At 36.5% G+C, this 12,329-nt stretch overlaps 1 non-coding gene across 1 annotated transcript; it reads right to left on the bottom strand.

The window, feature by feature from the left end:
* Positions 1–697: 697 nt before the first annotated feature.
* LOC128287394 (small nucleolar RNA R71) lies at positions 698–804 on the bottom strand. The gene has a single exon (XR_008278094.1). It is a non-coding gene; the product is annotated as a small nucleolar RNA R71 (small nucleolar RNA).
* Between the last annotated feature and the right edge of the window lie 11,525 nt (positions 805–12,329).

Genomic DNA, 12,329 nt, shown 5'->3' with positions numbered 1-12,329 from the left:
ATATTAGGAACACTTAATTTTTATTACTTTAGCCATTTTTATTTTGTTATTGCAATTTAATTTTTTATTTTAATTACTAATTTTTCATTTATTTGCTTTTGGTAGATTTTTACAATTTATAACTAAAAGAAACTCGTCAGGACCTCCACTTTTTGACAGCGAAATTGGAAGCACAGCTCGTAGAAATAGTAGAGAGATAAGGTGAAGTCTACGTTATATAGAGGAAGAGAACGAGAATGATACCAATAACACAGAGGAGATGGCTGAAAATCAAAATAATCCGCTGCCTCTTGTGGTTGCCGCAAATCTAGTGAATCAGAATCCTACCCCTCGTACTATGTACGACTATGCTAAGCCTAATTTAATAGGAACTGAATTGGGTATGGTTAGACCTGGTGTTGTTGCAAATAATTTTGAACTGAAACATAACATGATTCAAATGATACAACAGTTTGTTCAGTTTGATGGTTTGTAGGACGAGGATCCAAACACTAATTTAGCAAATTTTCTGGAATTCTGTGACACCTTTAAGACCAATGGCATTTCTGATAATGCTATTCAACTTCGGTTATTTCCCTTTTCATTACGGAATAAGGCTAAACAATGGTTGAACTTGTTACCTCGAGGGTCAATCACTACTTGGGAACAAATGATTGAAAAAAATTTGCTTAAATATTTTCTGCCGACTAAAATGACAAAGTTGAGGAATGATATCTCTTCTTTTGTGCAGATGGATTTAAAAACACTTTACGATGCATAGGAGAGATACAAGGATTTATTGAGAAGGTGCCCTCACCATGGGTTACCTCTTTGGCTACAGGTTCAAACTTTCCACAACGGTTTGAATCCCTCAACCAGACAAATGATCGATGCAGCTGCTGGTGGAACCATCAATAATAAGACCCCTAAAGAGGCTTATGAGTTCTTAAAAGAGCTGTCACTGAACAATTATTAGTGGCAAGTCATGAGGACAAAGCCGATAAAAGCAGCCGGCGTTTTTAACGTCAACTGGGTTACTATGCTTTCAAATCTGGTAGAAATTTTGAATAGAAATATTGATGGTTTGTTTGGTTCTACACAGGTACATCGAGTAATGCAGTGTGATGCAAATGGAGGAGGGATGCACAACACAGACTATCCATCCTTCAACCCCAGTACTGAGGGAGAATAAGTCCACTATATGGATAACAACTCTAGACCTCAGAATAACCTCTATAGTAATACTTACAATGCATGTTGGAGGAACCATCCCAACTTCTCTTGGGGTGGTCAAGGCAATCAAAGGCCACAACACCCTCTAGGTTTTCAACAACCACCTTACGAATAGGAGAAAAAGCCAAACCTTGAGGAGATGCTTACAAAATTTATCTCGGTATCAGAAACTTATTTTTAGAATACCGAGATAGCACTTAAAAATCAACAAATGTCAATTCAAGGGCTCAAAACTCAAATAGGTCAGCTTGCTAAGTTGATCTCTGAACGACCATAGGTTTGCTTGCCTAGTAATACAGAAACTAACCTAAGGGAGCAACTCCATGCCATCACTGTGCGTGACAAAGAAGGGTTAGCTGAACCTAAATCTAAAATGAGGCAAGAAGCTATGGTAAGCAATGGTAAGGTTGAGGTGAGTCATGGTGCACAAAATCCGGTAAGCAAAGAATATAAACCTCATGTGTCATACCCCAATGCGATAAGGAAAGACCACACGGACAAACAATTTGGTAAATTCCTTAAATTATTAAAAAAATTACATATTAACTTACCATTTATTGAAGCTCTTTCGTAGATTCCAAACGCAGTTAAATTTTTAAAGGAGCTTTTATCAAACAAGTGGAAGTTAGATAAGTCATCACATGTAGAGTTAAATGCAGTCTGCTCAGCTATTCTACAAAACAAGCTACCAACAAACTGAAAGATCCAGGGAGTTTTATGATTCGTAGTTTAATTGGTAGTTTAAATGTTAACAATGCTTTAGCTGATTTAGGGGCAAGTATTAATGTTATGCCTTATAAAATATTTAAACAACGAGGTCTTGGGAAACCCATAAAAACTAGGATGAGCGTTCAATTGGCTGATAAAAACATTAGATTTCCTAGGGGTATAATTGAAGATATGCTTGTTAAAATCGACAACTTTATATTTCCAGTAGACTTTGTTGTTTTAGACATGGATGAGGTTAGTGGCATTCCTTTAATTTTAGGACGACCCTTTTTAGTAACTGCTAGGACTATTATTGATGTCGGTACAAGTAAGTTAATACTTCGGGTAGGCTATGACATGATTAAACTCCAAGCTCGTGATTCTGTCAGAAAGACTAGTGATCGAGATGATTACACAAGTTCTTTTAATGTGAGTAACCTTGTTGTTCAACCCTCTTTGTAGGAAAAATTTTCGAGAAGTACAAATAAGCCACGTTCCAGTCCATGTAATGACAAGACTATCCATGAAGAGCGAAGGCTATAGATCGAGGAACTAGACGAATGGCGAACACAGGTTAAGGAGAAATCGAGAATACACAATGAATCAAGGCAGTGCCATGACAAATGTAAAGGTGAATCGAATCAACTTAAGGTTCGAGACAAAGTACTGTTAGATAAAGCAAACCTTCATATTACCAATTCTGAGCCTAACAGAGCAATTCCCTTCACGATACTAACTATCTTCCCATACGGTACAATCGAGGTAACACATACTGATTTTGGCACTTTCAAGGTAAACAGTACTCAATTTATATTTTTTCTGATAAAATTGATACTAGGAAAGAGGAGTTTCGACCCCGTGAACCACCATGATCGTGCAAATATGAGGTAAGTCGAGCTTAGATTCTAAATAAGTGCTTCTCGAGAGGCAACTCGAGCACTAACACCACTAACTCGTTTATTTTATCTATTTTTCATATTTTAATACAGGTACAGTGACCCACACGGCCAAGACACACTGGCGTGCCCTTGGCCGTGTGGAAACAGGGCTAAAAATTCCCAAGTATCGACATACACATGACCGTGTGAAGCACACGGCCAGGACACATGGGCGTGTCCTTGGCCGTGTGAAACTTGGAGCTTACTTTTTCAAATTTTAAATAGGTCAGAGAGCCATACGGGAATAGTCCACGGTCGTGTGCGAGACACGGCCGAACCACACAGGCATGTGGGATGTTACACGGGCGAGTGGGTGAGCCACACGGGCATGGGAGAAGTGAAGGACATACTGTGAACCACATGACCTGAAAACACGGGCGTGTCCCAGGCCGTGTGATGAATGGGCATTAAATTTTTGCGAAGAACATGGTTAAACTCGAGCCACACGGGCGTGTTACACGGCCGTGTGGCCCAACACAGGGCCATTACACGACCGTGTCCCTTTTTAAAATCTCCAAACCTAATTTTCTTTTCATTTGTCTTCTTCCTCTCAAACCCTCCCATGCCCTAGCCGCCGCAATTTTTTACCCCTACTCCGGCCTTCGTCACCCACCGCCGGTCGCCCCTTTTTTTTTCTTTTTTTTCCCCTTTCCCTTCATCCTTTTTCCTTTCTTTTCTTTTTCCCCCTCTCCCTTTCATGCACACACTAGCCCTCCCTTAATCGACAACTCACCCTCTTTTCTCCCCTCATCTTTCTTCCCCTACCATCCGACCACCCACCATTGTCCTTACCGCTATTTCGCCGTCCGATCCGTAACTCTCCGACCATCACCTCACCACAGACATCGGTTCCCCCTTCTACCCTTTCTTTTTCTGTATTTTATTCAACTATTAATTTAGCATAATTAGGAATAGTATTTCTTTATTACTTTTATTAATATTATTATTAATAACAAATGAGTTCTACTTTGTTATTGTATTAGTTTTAGTTCTTTCAGAGTTACAACATAGGATTTTTGCTACTCTTTCATTGCATTGTTCTTTACTTTTCTTCTACTTTTTCAGACTTTGTCCTGTCATTTTGGACTTAGTTATTTGGCTTATTATTACTTATTACTGATAACTCAAACTCCTAGTTTTTCCATACTTTAGTATTGACACAAATTGTCCTAGGAGTTAATTCTTATTGGAATATTTGGATTTTACTTAATAGTATATTATTTATTGATACATTCTTTCACTTTTGCAGGTACATTATAACGAACACACGCGGCAAGTCTAAGGTAGCTATCCCTGCCTCGAAGAAGCGGAAGGGCCCCGATGGGACCTCCTCCTCGAGCGCATCTGCCGAGGCTTGTCACCCTCTGCTTTGATTCTCATCAAGCCCACATGATGATTTATTCCAGCTCCTCCGTGCATGACCATTGGGAGTGGGCCACTGCATAGATTGGACCGCCTTGGAGAAGTCTGTCTTGCCCACTTGGTTTGGTTCCATCTCTCCACTACCCCGTGGGATCGGTTCTTTGTGATTATCGAGCCCACCTATTCGAAGCTTACCTTGGAATTTTGCACTACTTTCCATCTACAGCATGTGATGAATACCAATGATGAGGCCAGTACTATCACTTTTAGACTGGGTGGACTCGTAAGACACATGAGTGTACCAGAGTTTGGAGCTGCTTTGGGCCTCTACACAGAGCAGTTTATGGCTTCCGAGGTTTTTTTATATCTTCACCGTCACATACACCACTCACCCTCCTACTGTTGGACCGACCTTACAACGAGTACTATTCCCTATGACACAAGTCGCTCAAAGGCGACTTCTCTTCCCCCAGCACTACACTACATCCATGCCATCTTGGCTCACACCTTAACTAGGAGGAGAGAGAGAACTGGCTTCGTTAGCACCACCTATGCTTACTTCTTATGGAGCATGGCGACTGGTCATGTATTTGATTTGGCATACTTTATTGCCCTTGCTTTTCGCCACCAGACAGACCGCCATAGGAGGGGCCCCATCTGTCTTGGCCCCTACGTGACTCGCCTCGCTCGACACTTTAGCCTCTTCGACACTCCAAAGATGTCATCGACACTCACACTAGTAGGCCAGATGTCTCATCGGGAATTTCTAGTATGATCCACATGAGGATGATAGAGCGACACCATGGATTTGAACCCCCTCAATATAGGCTCGTCCATTTTGATGATTAGGATAAGCCAGAGGACTTTACTGATAATGTCCCTCCCTATCATGAGGACCCACCACAGCCTTCACCATCAAGTCATCGACATACTCCCGCCCCTGCTAGCTCTCGAGGGGTGTCCTATGAGGAGTTCATGAGCTTCCGTTAGTATTACACTAAACGGTTTCACAGTCTTGATGCGACTTTGCAACAAATCTGTCAGCATTTACATATTACTCCTCCAGCATCGACGACGCACACATCTAATGATGAGGACCATTGAGTCTATTTATTTTTATGTTTATGTTTATTTTTATTTTTATTTTAATTTCCTCTTTTGAACTTTATTTTAATTATTATGGTTGTTTCTTAAGAAGTAACCCTTTAATTCTCTTCACAGTTGTGTTTATTTTCTCATTAGTAACTCAGAATCATGCCTTTCACTAGCCCTAACTACAATTTTCGCTTTCACTATTTTAAGAATTTCATCCAAAAATTCAGGATAGTTTCGCTTCTCTCTCTCTCTTATGTTATTATGCTTATCTTTCCTTGTACATTGAGGACAATGTATATCTTCAGTGTGGGGAGGTTAATCATATCACTATCAAAAAAATCCTAAATTTTGTCTTGTTATTAAGTAATTTTCTCATATTACTATTAGAATGAATTTTGATTGACTTATGATTTTTATTTATATATTTTGGATTAATTCATAGGTAATTATGCTTTAGTTTTTTAAACTTTAAGACATTAGAAAATCAAGCATGATAAGTTGATTTTTGAGAATAAAAAAAAATTAGGTTGTTTCCCCAAATTTAGGTATAATCTTGAAGTTTGAAATTCACAGGATTGACATCAAAAGCCATAATTTTTGTGAGATTTTGAGCCTTTAGAGCATATATCCCTTCTTGCTCACTTCTATTGTTGCTTATGAGTGTGTCAATACTAATTTGTTATTCTAGAACTTGCTTCGATTATACATGTCGAGACCACACCTTTGATTTGATATACTGAGATGATAAAGGCACTTAGGTTTTAACCCACTCACTTCCTAAAAAGCCTATCTTCATAATTAACCCTTAGTGAACCCCGTTGAGCTTAAAACCTCCTTCTTAATTCACCCTTAACATTAACCAATTAACCTCTTTTTGATTCCTTGAGAATTTTCCCTATTTAAATTGACTCTTTTTTTCATCGAGAATTGATTTGGTTAGTAACCTAACTATGTTCGTTCATTGCAGTTGCTGAATTATTTCTTATTATGTAATCTACATTATTGTACTTGTACTTGTTCTTATTCTTAAAAAAAAAAACCCCGTATATTTATTCATATAATTACATATTGTTATAAAGAGCTTGGATAAGTTAAAGTGATTATATTGAGAAAAAGCTCACTTCATTAGTTTTGGGTAGTTTTAATTCTGGCACTTGTTTGTAATTCAGTAGTTAGCTTGATTTTTCTAAGTTTGGTAATTTATTAAATTAATCTCGATTCTAACCCTGTTTTTCAGCCTTTATCCACACTTTTAACCCAAGCCCCATTACAACCCTGTTAAAGACCTTTTGATTTGTGTATCATCTCATTTATAGTGGTGGAGATTTGATTTTCATGCAAGCCTATGGTAATAACTTTTCATGTTTGACTATTGAGTGCTTAATTATTAAACCTTAAACACTTTGAGTGATTTGAGTGAATCTTCAGTGAGGATGTCAAACCTTGTTGATTTGGAACTAAAGGTAATTACTTAGATAAACGGGGATACCTATGATCTTATGATTAAAATGCTCAACTTGGATTGTTTGAAACTTTAATGTTCTTTTAGAAAGTGTGAAAAAGGGATAATTGAAATGAATACTGAAATAAAGATATTAAATGTTAATTGAATATGTGATGGTTGAGTTATGTACCAAATGTGTTTTTGGGTGTATGTTTGAAAACACAATAAAGTTACATGTATTATATATGAACACACTAACTGTCTGTGGTTTACAATGTGTATAGGTAGTTAATGAACTTACAACCAATATATTGAATTATTGTAATAGCTCGATTTTGGGCCTAGTTGAAACAGTGGTTTCGAAACCATTATTCTGAGGCCGAAAAAATTATTTTTAATATTATTTTATGTGTCATAGCATGATTATATAAGTGCATGAAAATTTGGTAAGTTAATTTTAGCGTTTGTGAGCTTAATTGTGAAAAAGGACTAAATCGCATAAAGTGCAAAAGTCCTGTTTTATTAGCTAAAGGTGTAAATTGACTATGAATCATATTGTGGAGGTCATTAAAGGGAAAATAGATCCTTTTAAGAGAGGTGGCCGGCCATGGGAGACAAAGAAATAGAAAAGTAAACATTTGGTGGAAATTAGGTGATAAAATTGAATAAAATAAAACAAATAGGAAAAGTTGTTATTTTCTCATCTCTCTCCTTTCCCCACTGATTTTTCTTCAAGAAAACAACCATGGAAGCTCAAAATTTTCAGCAACCTTAAACTCTTGCAAGTAAATCTTCTTGGTGGTCTTTCTTGATAATTTTTGTGTTTTTGGAACCCCTAAAGCTTAATCTAGCTAATGGGGGGACTATTTTTGTGAAATGGTTGATAGTCTAGGGATTTTACATGAAAGGATTTATATTGTTTGCTGAATTTTAATGGAAGAAAATGAGTCTTGGTTTTGTAATAAACAACTTTTGTGAAAGGATTTTCATGAAAACACCTAATATGGACCATTTTGTAAAGATGGCAAAATGAGTGATAAGTATGAGTAATAATGACAATTGTGGGCTGCTCCTAATATAACAAGAATTCGACTAGGCTTGGGTAGTGAGAAAATTTGATAAAAAATCAATTGACGAGCCCAAGGGTAGAATCGTAATTTTTGTAAAGTCTAAGGGCAAAACGGTCATTTTGCCAAATTGTGAATTATAGAAATTTTTAATTAATTTAATGATTAAGTGAGTGAATTTCATCATGTTAGATCAAGAAAATCAAGATTTGAGCTTAAATTGGAAAGTACGAGGTTATGGACTAAAATGAAGTAATTAGCCGAAATTGTATTTGAGGTAAGTTCGTGTGACTAAATAAGCATGTTATCCATATTATTGGTAATATACTTGAAATCTATTTTGCTATGATTGTATCTAATTATATGTGGATGGAATATGATATTCCATTAAAACAAGTAAGTTGTATGTTAATAATGCAACCATATTGTTATGATGTGTGATTGAATTGATATTGCATAAATTATTTTGATTGTGAATATGAGTACACATGATGAGAAATTAATGTAATAAAGACTCTGGTTGAACATTAAGAATAGATTTGGATATTCATGCCATGACATTGGGTGATATGTGTGCTAGTGTAAGACATGTCTGGGATATGCATCGGCCATATTATGAGAGCCAATGTAAGACATGTCTGGGACATGCATCGGCATTGAGATGAGATCTAGTGTAAGACATGTCTGGGACATGCACCGGCCTCGAGATATACAAGCTAGTGTAAGACCTGTCTGGGACATGGCGTCAGCTTGTTGTGTGTTAGTGTAAGACCTATCTGGGACATGACATCGAAATCAATAGATGACAGCCAGTGTAAGACCTGTCTGGGATACAGCATCAGCCTCGATATATGAATGTCAGTTTAAGACTTGTCTGGGACATGGCATCGACTTTGATGTGCTAGCTAGTGTAAGACCATGTCTGGGACATGGCGTTGGCATCTTATCCCATGTTTGGGGCTATTGAATATCCTATAGTATTCCAAATGGTTCAACGAGAAATATATGCTTTATATCGAATGATAGAGCTTATGGTTATGTTGTGAGTGGTATAGGCACTTACATGAAATTGGTGAGATGTGAATCTAATTCATGTTGTATGATTGATAAGGAATGAATATGAGTAAGTATATGAGCATGCTGAGTAACACAGGTATGTATGCCAAACTCATGAGAAATGGTTTCGGTTTATGATACACATTTGGTGGGGATGTAAATAGGTAAGTCATACATGTGAGAATGATTTTTTGATGAACTTATGATTATAGGTCTATACTTATGATTTATAAACATGTATTTTTACCAATGTGGTGAAAATGAATTAATAAGGTGTGATAAACTTAGTATCATTAATTTACACTAAAACAGTTTCGGATAGCAGCAGTAGTCTGACATTGAAAATCTACCAAAAATTTTGGAAGTTGAGTTAGAGGCTGAATAAAATATTAAATTAAATATTAATGAGTCTAGTTGAACATAGAAGAAATGGTGTAAGCAAAGGAGTTTCATACTATGAAATATCTAAATTGTTGTGAGATAGAGTCAGAATGATTTCGAAATCCCCTATTCTGATTTGAGAAATTCATTGAAAATTATAAAAAAATATTTATTGGTTATATTTATATTCTTAGAATTCTTAATGAGTCTGTTTTCAAGATAAATAGACAGAAACATCATCCAAGTCCCGTATTATGAGGTAATTAATTTTTAGTAAAGAGGGGTTGGAACTGTCAGACAACGAAAAAGGGGTAATTTCAAGAAAAAAACTGTACTTATTGGCTAGACCAAAAATTCTAAAAATTTTATGGTAAAAAGATATGTGAGTCTAGTTTTAGAGAAATATAGCGAATCACAATTTGGAGTTCCGTAGATCCAGATATAAATAAATTGGTAACTATGACTCGAGAAAATAGCATGACCAGAATATAAGTAAATGTGTAATTACGGTTGTATTACCTTGAGAAGCATGTTGACATATTGCTTATTATTTTCATCTAGACTTACTTAGCATGAAGCTTACTCCCTCCTTTCCATTTCTTTTAGCTTGTCAGGTTAACACGGGGTTGGAGATCGTCGGAGGCAGCATTACATTATCAAGCTATCACCTTTGGAGCATTGATACATATGTTAGCGTTTTCAAGTGAGTGGCATGTATAGGGGCTCAGTTTTATGATATGAGTTATTGTGGTTAGCCAAATGTATTGACCTATATTGAGTTATTTGTATATGGCCATGAAGTGTGACTTATAGTGATTATGGTTTGTGAACTTATCTGTCTATGCTATGTTCTAATGCTTGTGATGTGATGATGTGATTATGCTTGTTGGCCATATATGGTTGGTGTTATGAATTATGTGCATGATGAATGCTTTATGACCAATCGAAATGGTCATGACCATGAATTAAATGTGTAATATGAAAATAAGATGACGATTATGAAAATTTGGTAAAAATGGTCATTAAATGACAAGGCTAATGAATAGGTATTATTGTGTCTTGACTTGATATTATATGAGTATGTGAAATGTGTGAACGATAACATGTGAATGTTATGATGTGTCTTAATATGGGATGCTAAATCATTAAAATGATGTCATGATATGTGTCCTTGGTGGGTATAAAGACGTGAATGATTAATGGTAACATAAAGGCTTGAAAAATAGCCTAAGTGTTGGCCACACAGGTTGAGACACGACCGTGTGTCTCAACTGTGTGCGGGGCATGACCTTAGCACACGGGGTGTGGCTTGGCCGTGTGGTTTAATTTATTCATTGACGTCATAGTCAGAGAGTTACATGAACTAAGGACACGGGCGTGCCAAAGGCATACGGGCGTGTGACCCTATTCCGTGGGAAAATTTTCTATGTTTTCCTGAAACTTCTCAAAGTTCTCAGTTTAGTCCCGAATCAACCCCGATGTATGTTTTGGGCTTCGTAGACAAAAATAAGGGATGACATGCATGTGTTTGAAAAGTTTTGAATTAAAAGAAATTTTATAGATCGATTGTTGCATGTATGTGTATGTTTAAGTCTGATAATGCCTCGTACCTTGTCCCGGCGTCGGATATGGGTACAGGGTGTTACATTTAGTGGTATCAGATCTATGGTTTAGTCAGTTCTCAGACTAACCTAGCATGTGTAAGAGTCTAGCTATACATGCCACAGATTCGTGATAGTGTACGGTCTCCCGATGCGAATGAGAACTATCTTGCTCAGACGAAAGTAATCTTCAACTGAGCTACACCCGATAACGTAGACAGAGATATTAAGGTATTCTAATCAAGTATAGTTATGATGAATTGAAACTCAGAAAGGTACGATAAGAATTCGTGAAATGTATATTTACATATTTGTCACATGAGAAACATGAAATAGAATGTGTACATGGCATAATGGGCTTACCTATGATTGATCGACAATCCCATGGTGTATATGATTGATTTGTTCTAGTGAATGCATGTGTTTAGATAACTTACTAAAAATACAGGTAAAACGAGTGTTCATGTAAAATTATGTGAATGATTATGATTGGTAAGCTCATATAGCTTAAGTAAATGCGTTAAATTGTTTGGTTAGATTTATATGATTGTAATGACATGCATATGATGATGTGCGAAATCAAGGTTTCTATTGTAATGTATATTCATCCATATTTTTTGGCCCTCATATGATATGATGTGCTTGATATGTTTAATTAAGTGAATGTGACGAGTAAAGTTACTCAGAATTCATAGAGTGCATGCATAAATATACTTGTCTAAATGAGATAACTAGAAAGTTGGTGTAAAATGAATATGAATGTTAGTTTGTCTGAAATGAATGATATGATTTTGATGATGAAAGTTGTGACATCCCTAAATCGACCCTAGTCGGAAAGTGGTTTCGGGACCACCAAACCGAGTCATAATAATAATTAACCATCATAATTGATGCTCATTATATGTATATATGCATGTGTGAAAATTTCGTGTTTGGATTTTGTTAATAGTAAGTGAATTTTTATCAAATAGGACTTATGTGAGAAAATTTAGAAATGTGCTAGGCAATTGTAAGGTGGCCTATTAATACATGTGGGAAAATAGTTGTCCTTGCATGTCAAATAACCCACTTCCTAAGGTGAGTGGCCGCCATGACAAGAATATGGGCAAGGGAACATGTTTCCAACATGTTTAGTTAGTGGATTATGTAGAAAAAATAAAGAAATGAAAAAAATGAGCATGGATGCCCCCCTTTGTTGCCGTGAGTAGAGGAAAAAGAAAGGAAAAAAATTGTTCATCCATTCTCAAAATCTTGGCTGAAAATACTAAGGGAAAAGGAAGGATTTTTGCTTCATGCTTGGTTTAGAAGAGAACTAGAAGGAGATTTGGTCATACTTGTGTCAAGATTAAGGTATGTTTGAGGTTGTGTCATGAGATTCATGCATGTTTTAGTTGCTAACTTGATGTTCATGTTAGCCCATGGTTCAAATCCTTGTTATGCCATGGAAATGGTATTTGGCCAAGGT

Source organism: Gossypium arboreum, chromosome 13, assembly GCF_025698485.1.
Source record: "Gossypium arboreum isolate Shixiya-1 chromosome 13, ASM2569848v2, whole genome shotgun sequence".
Lineage (NCBI taxonomy): Eukaryota > Viridiplantae > Streptophyta > Magnoliopsida > Malvales > Malvaceae > Gossypium > Gossypium arboreum.
This window is presented reverse-complemented; position numbering and strand designations above follow the sequence as displayed.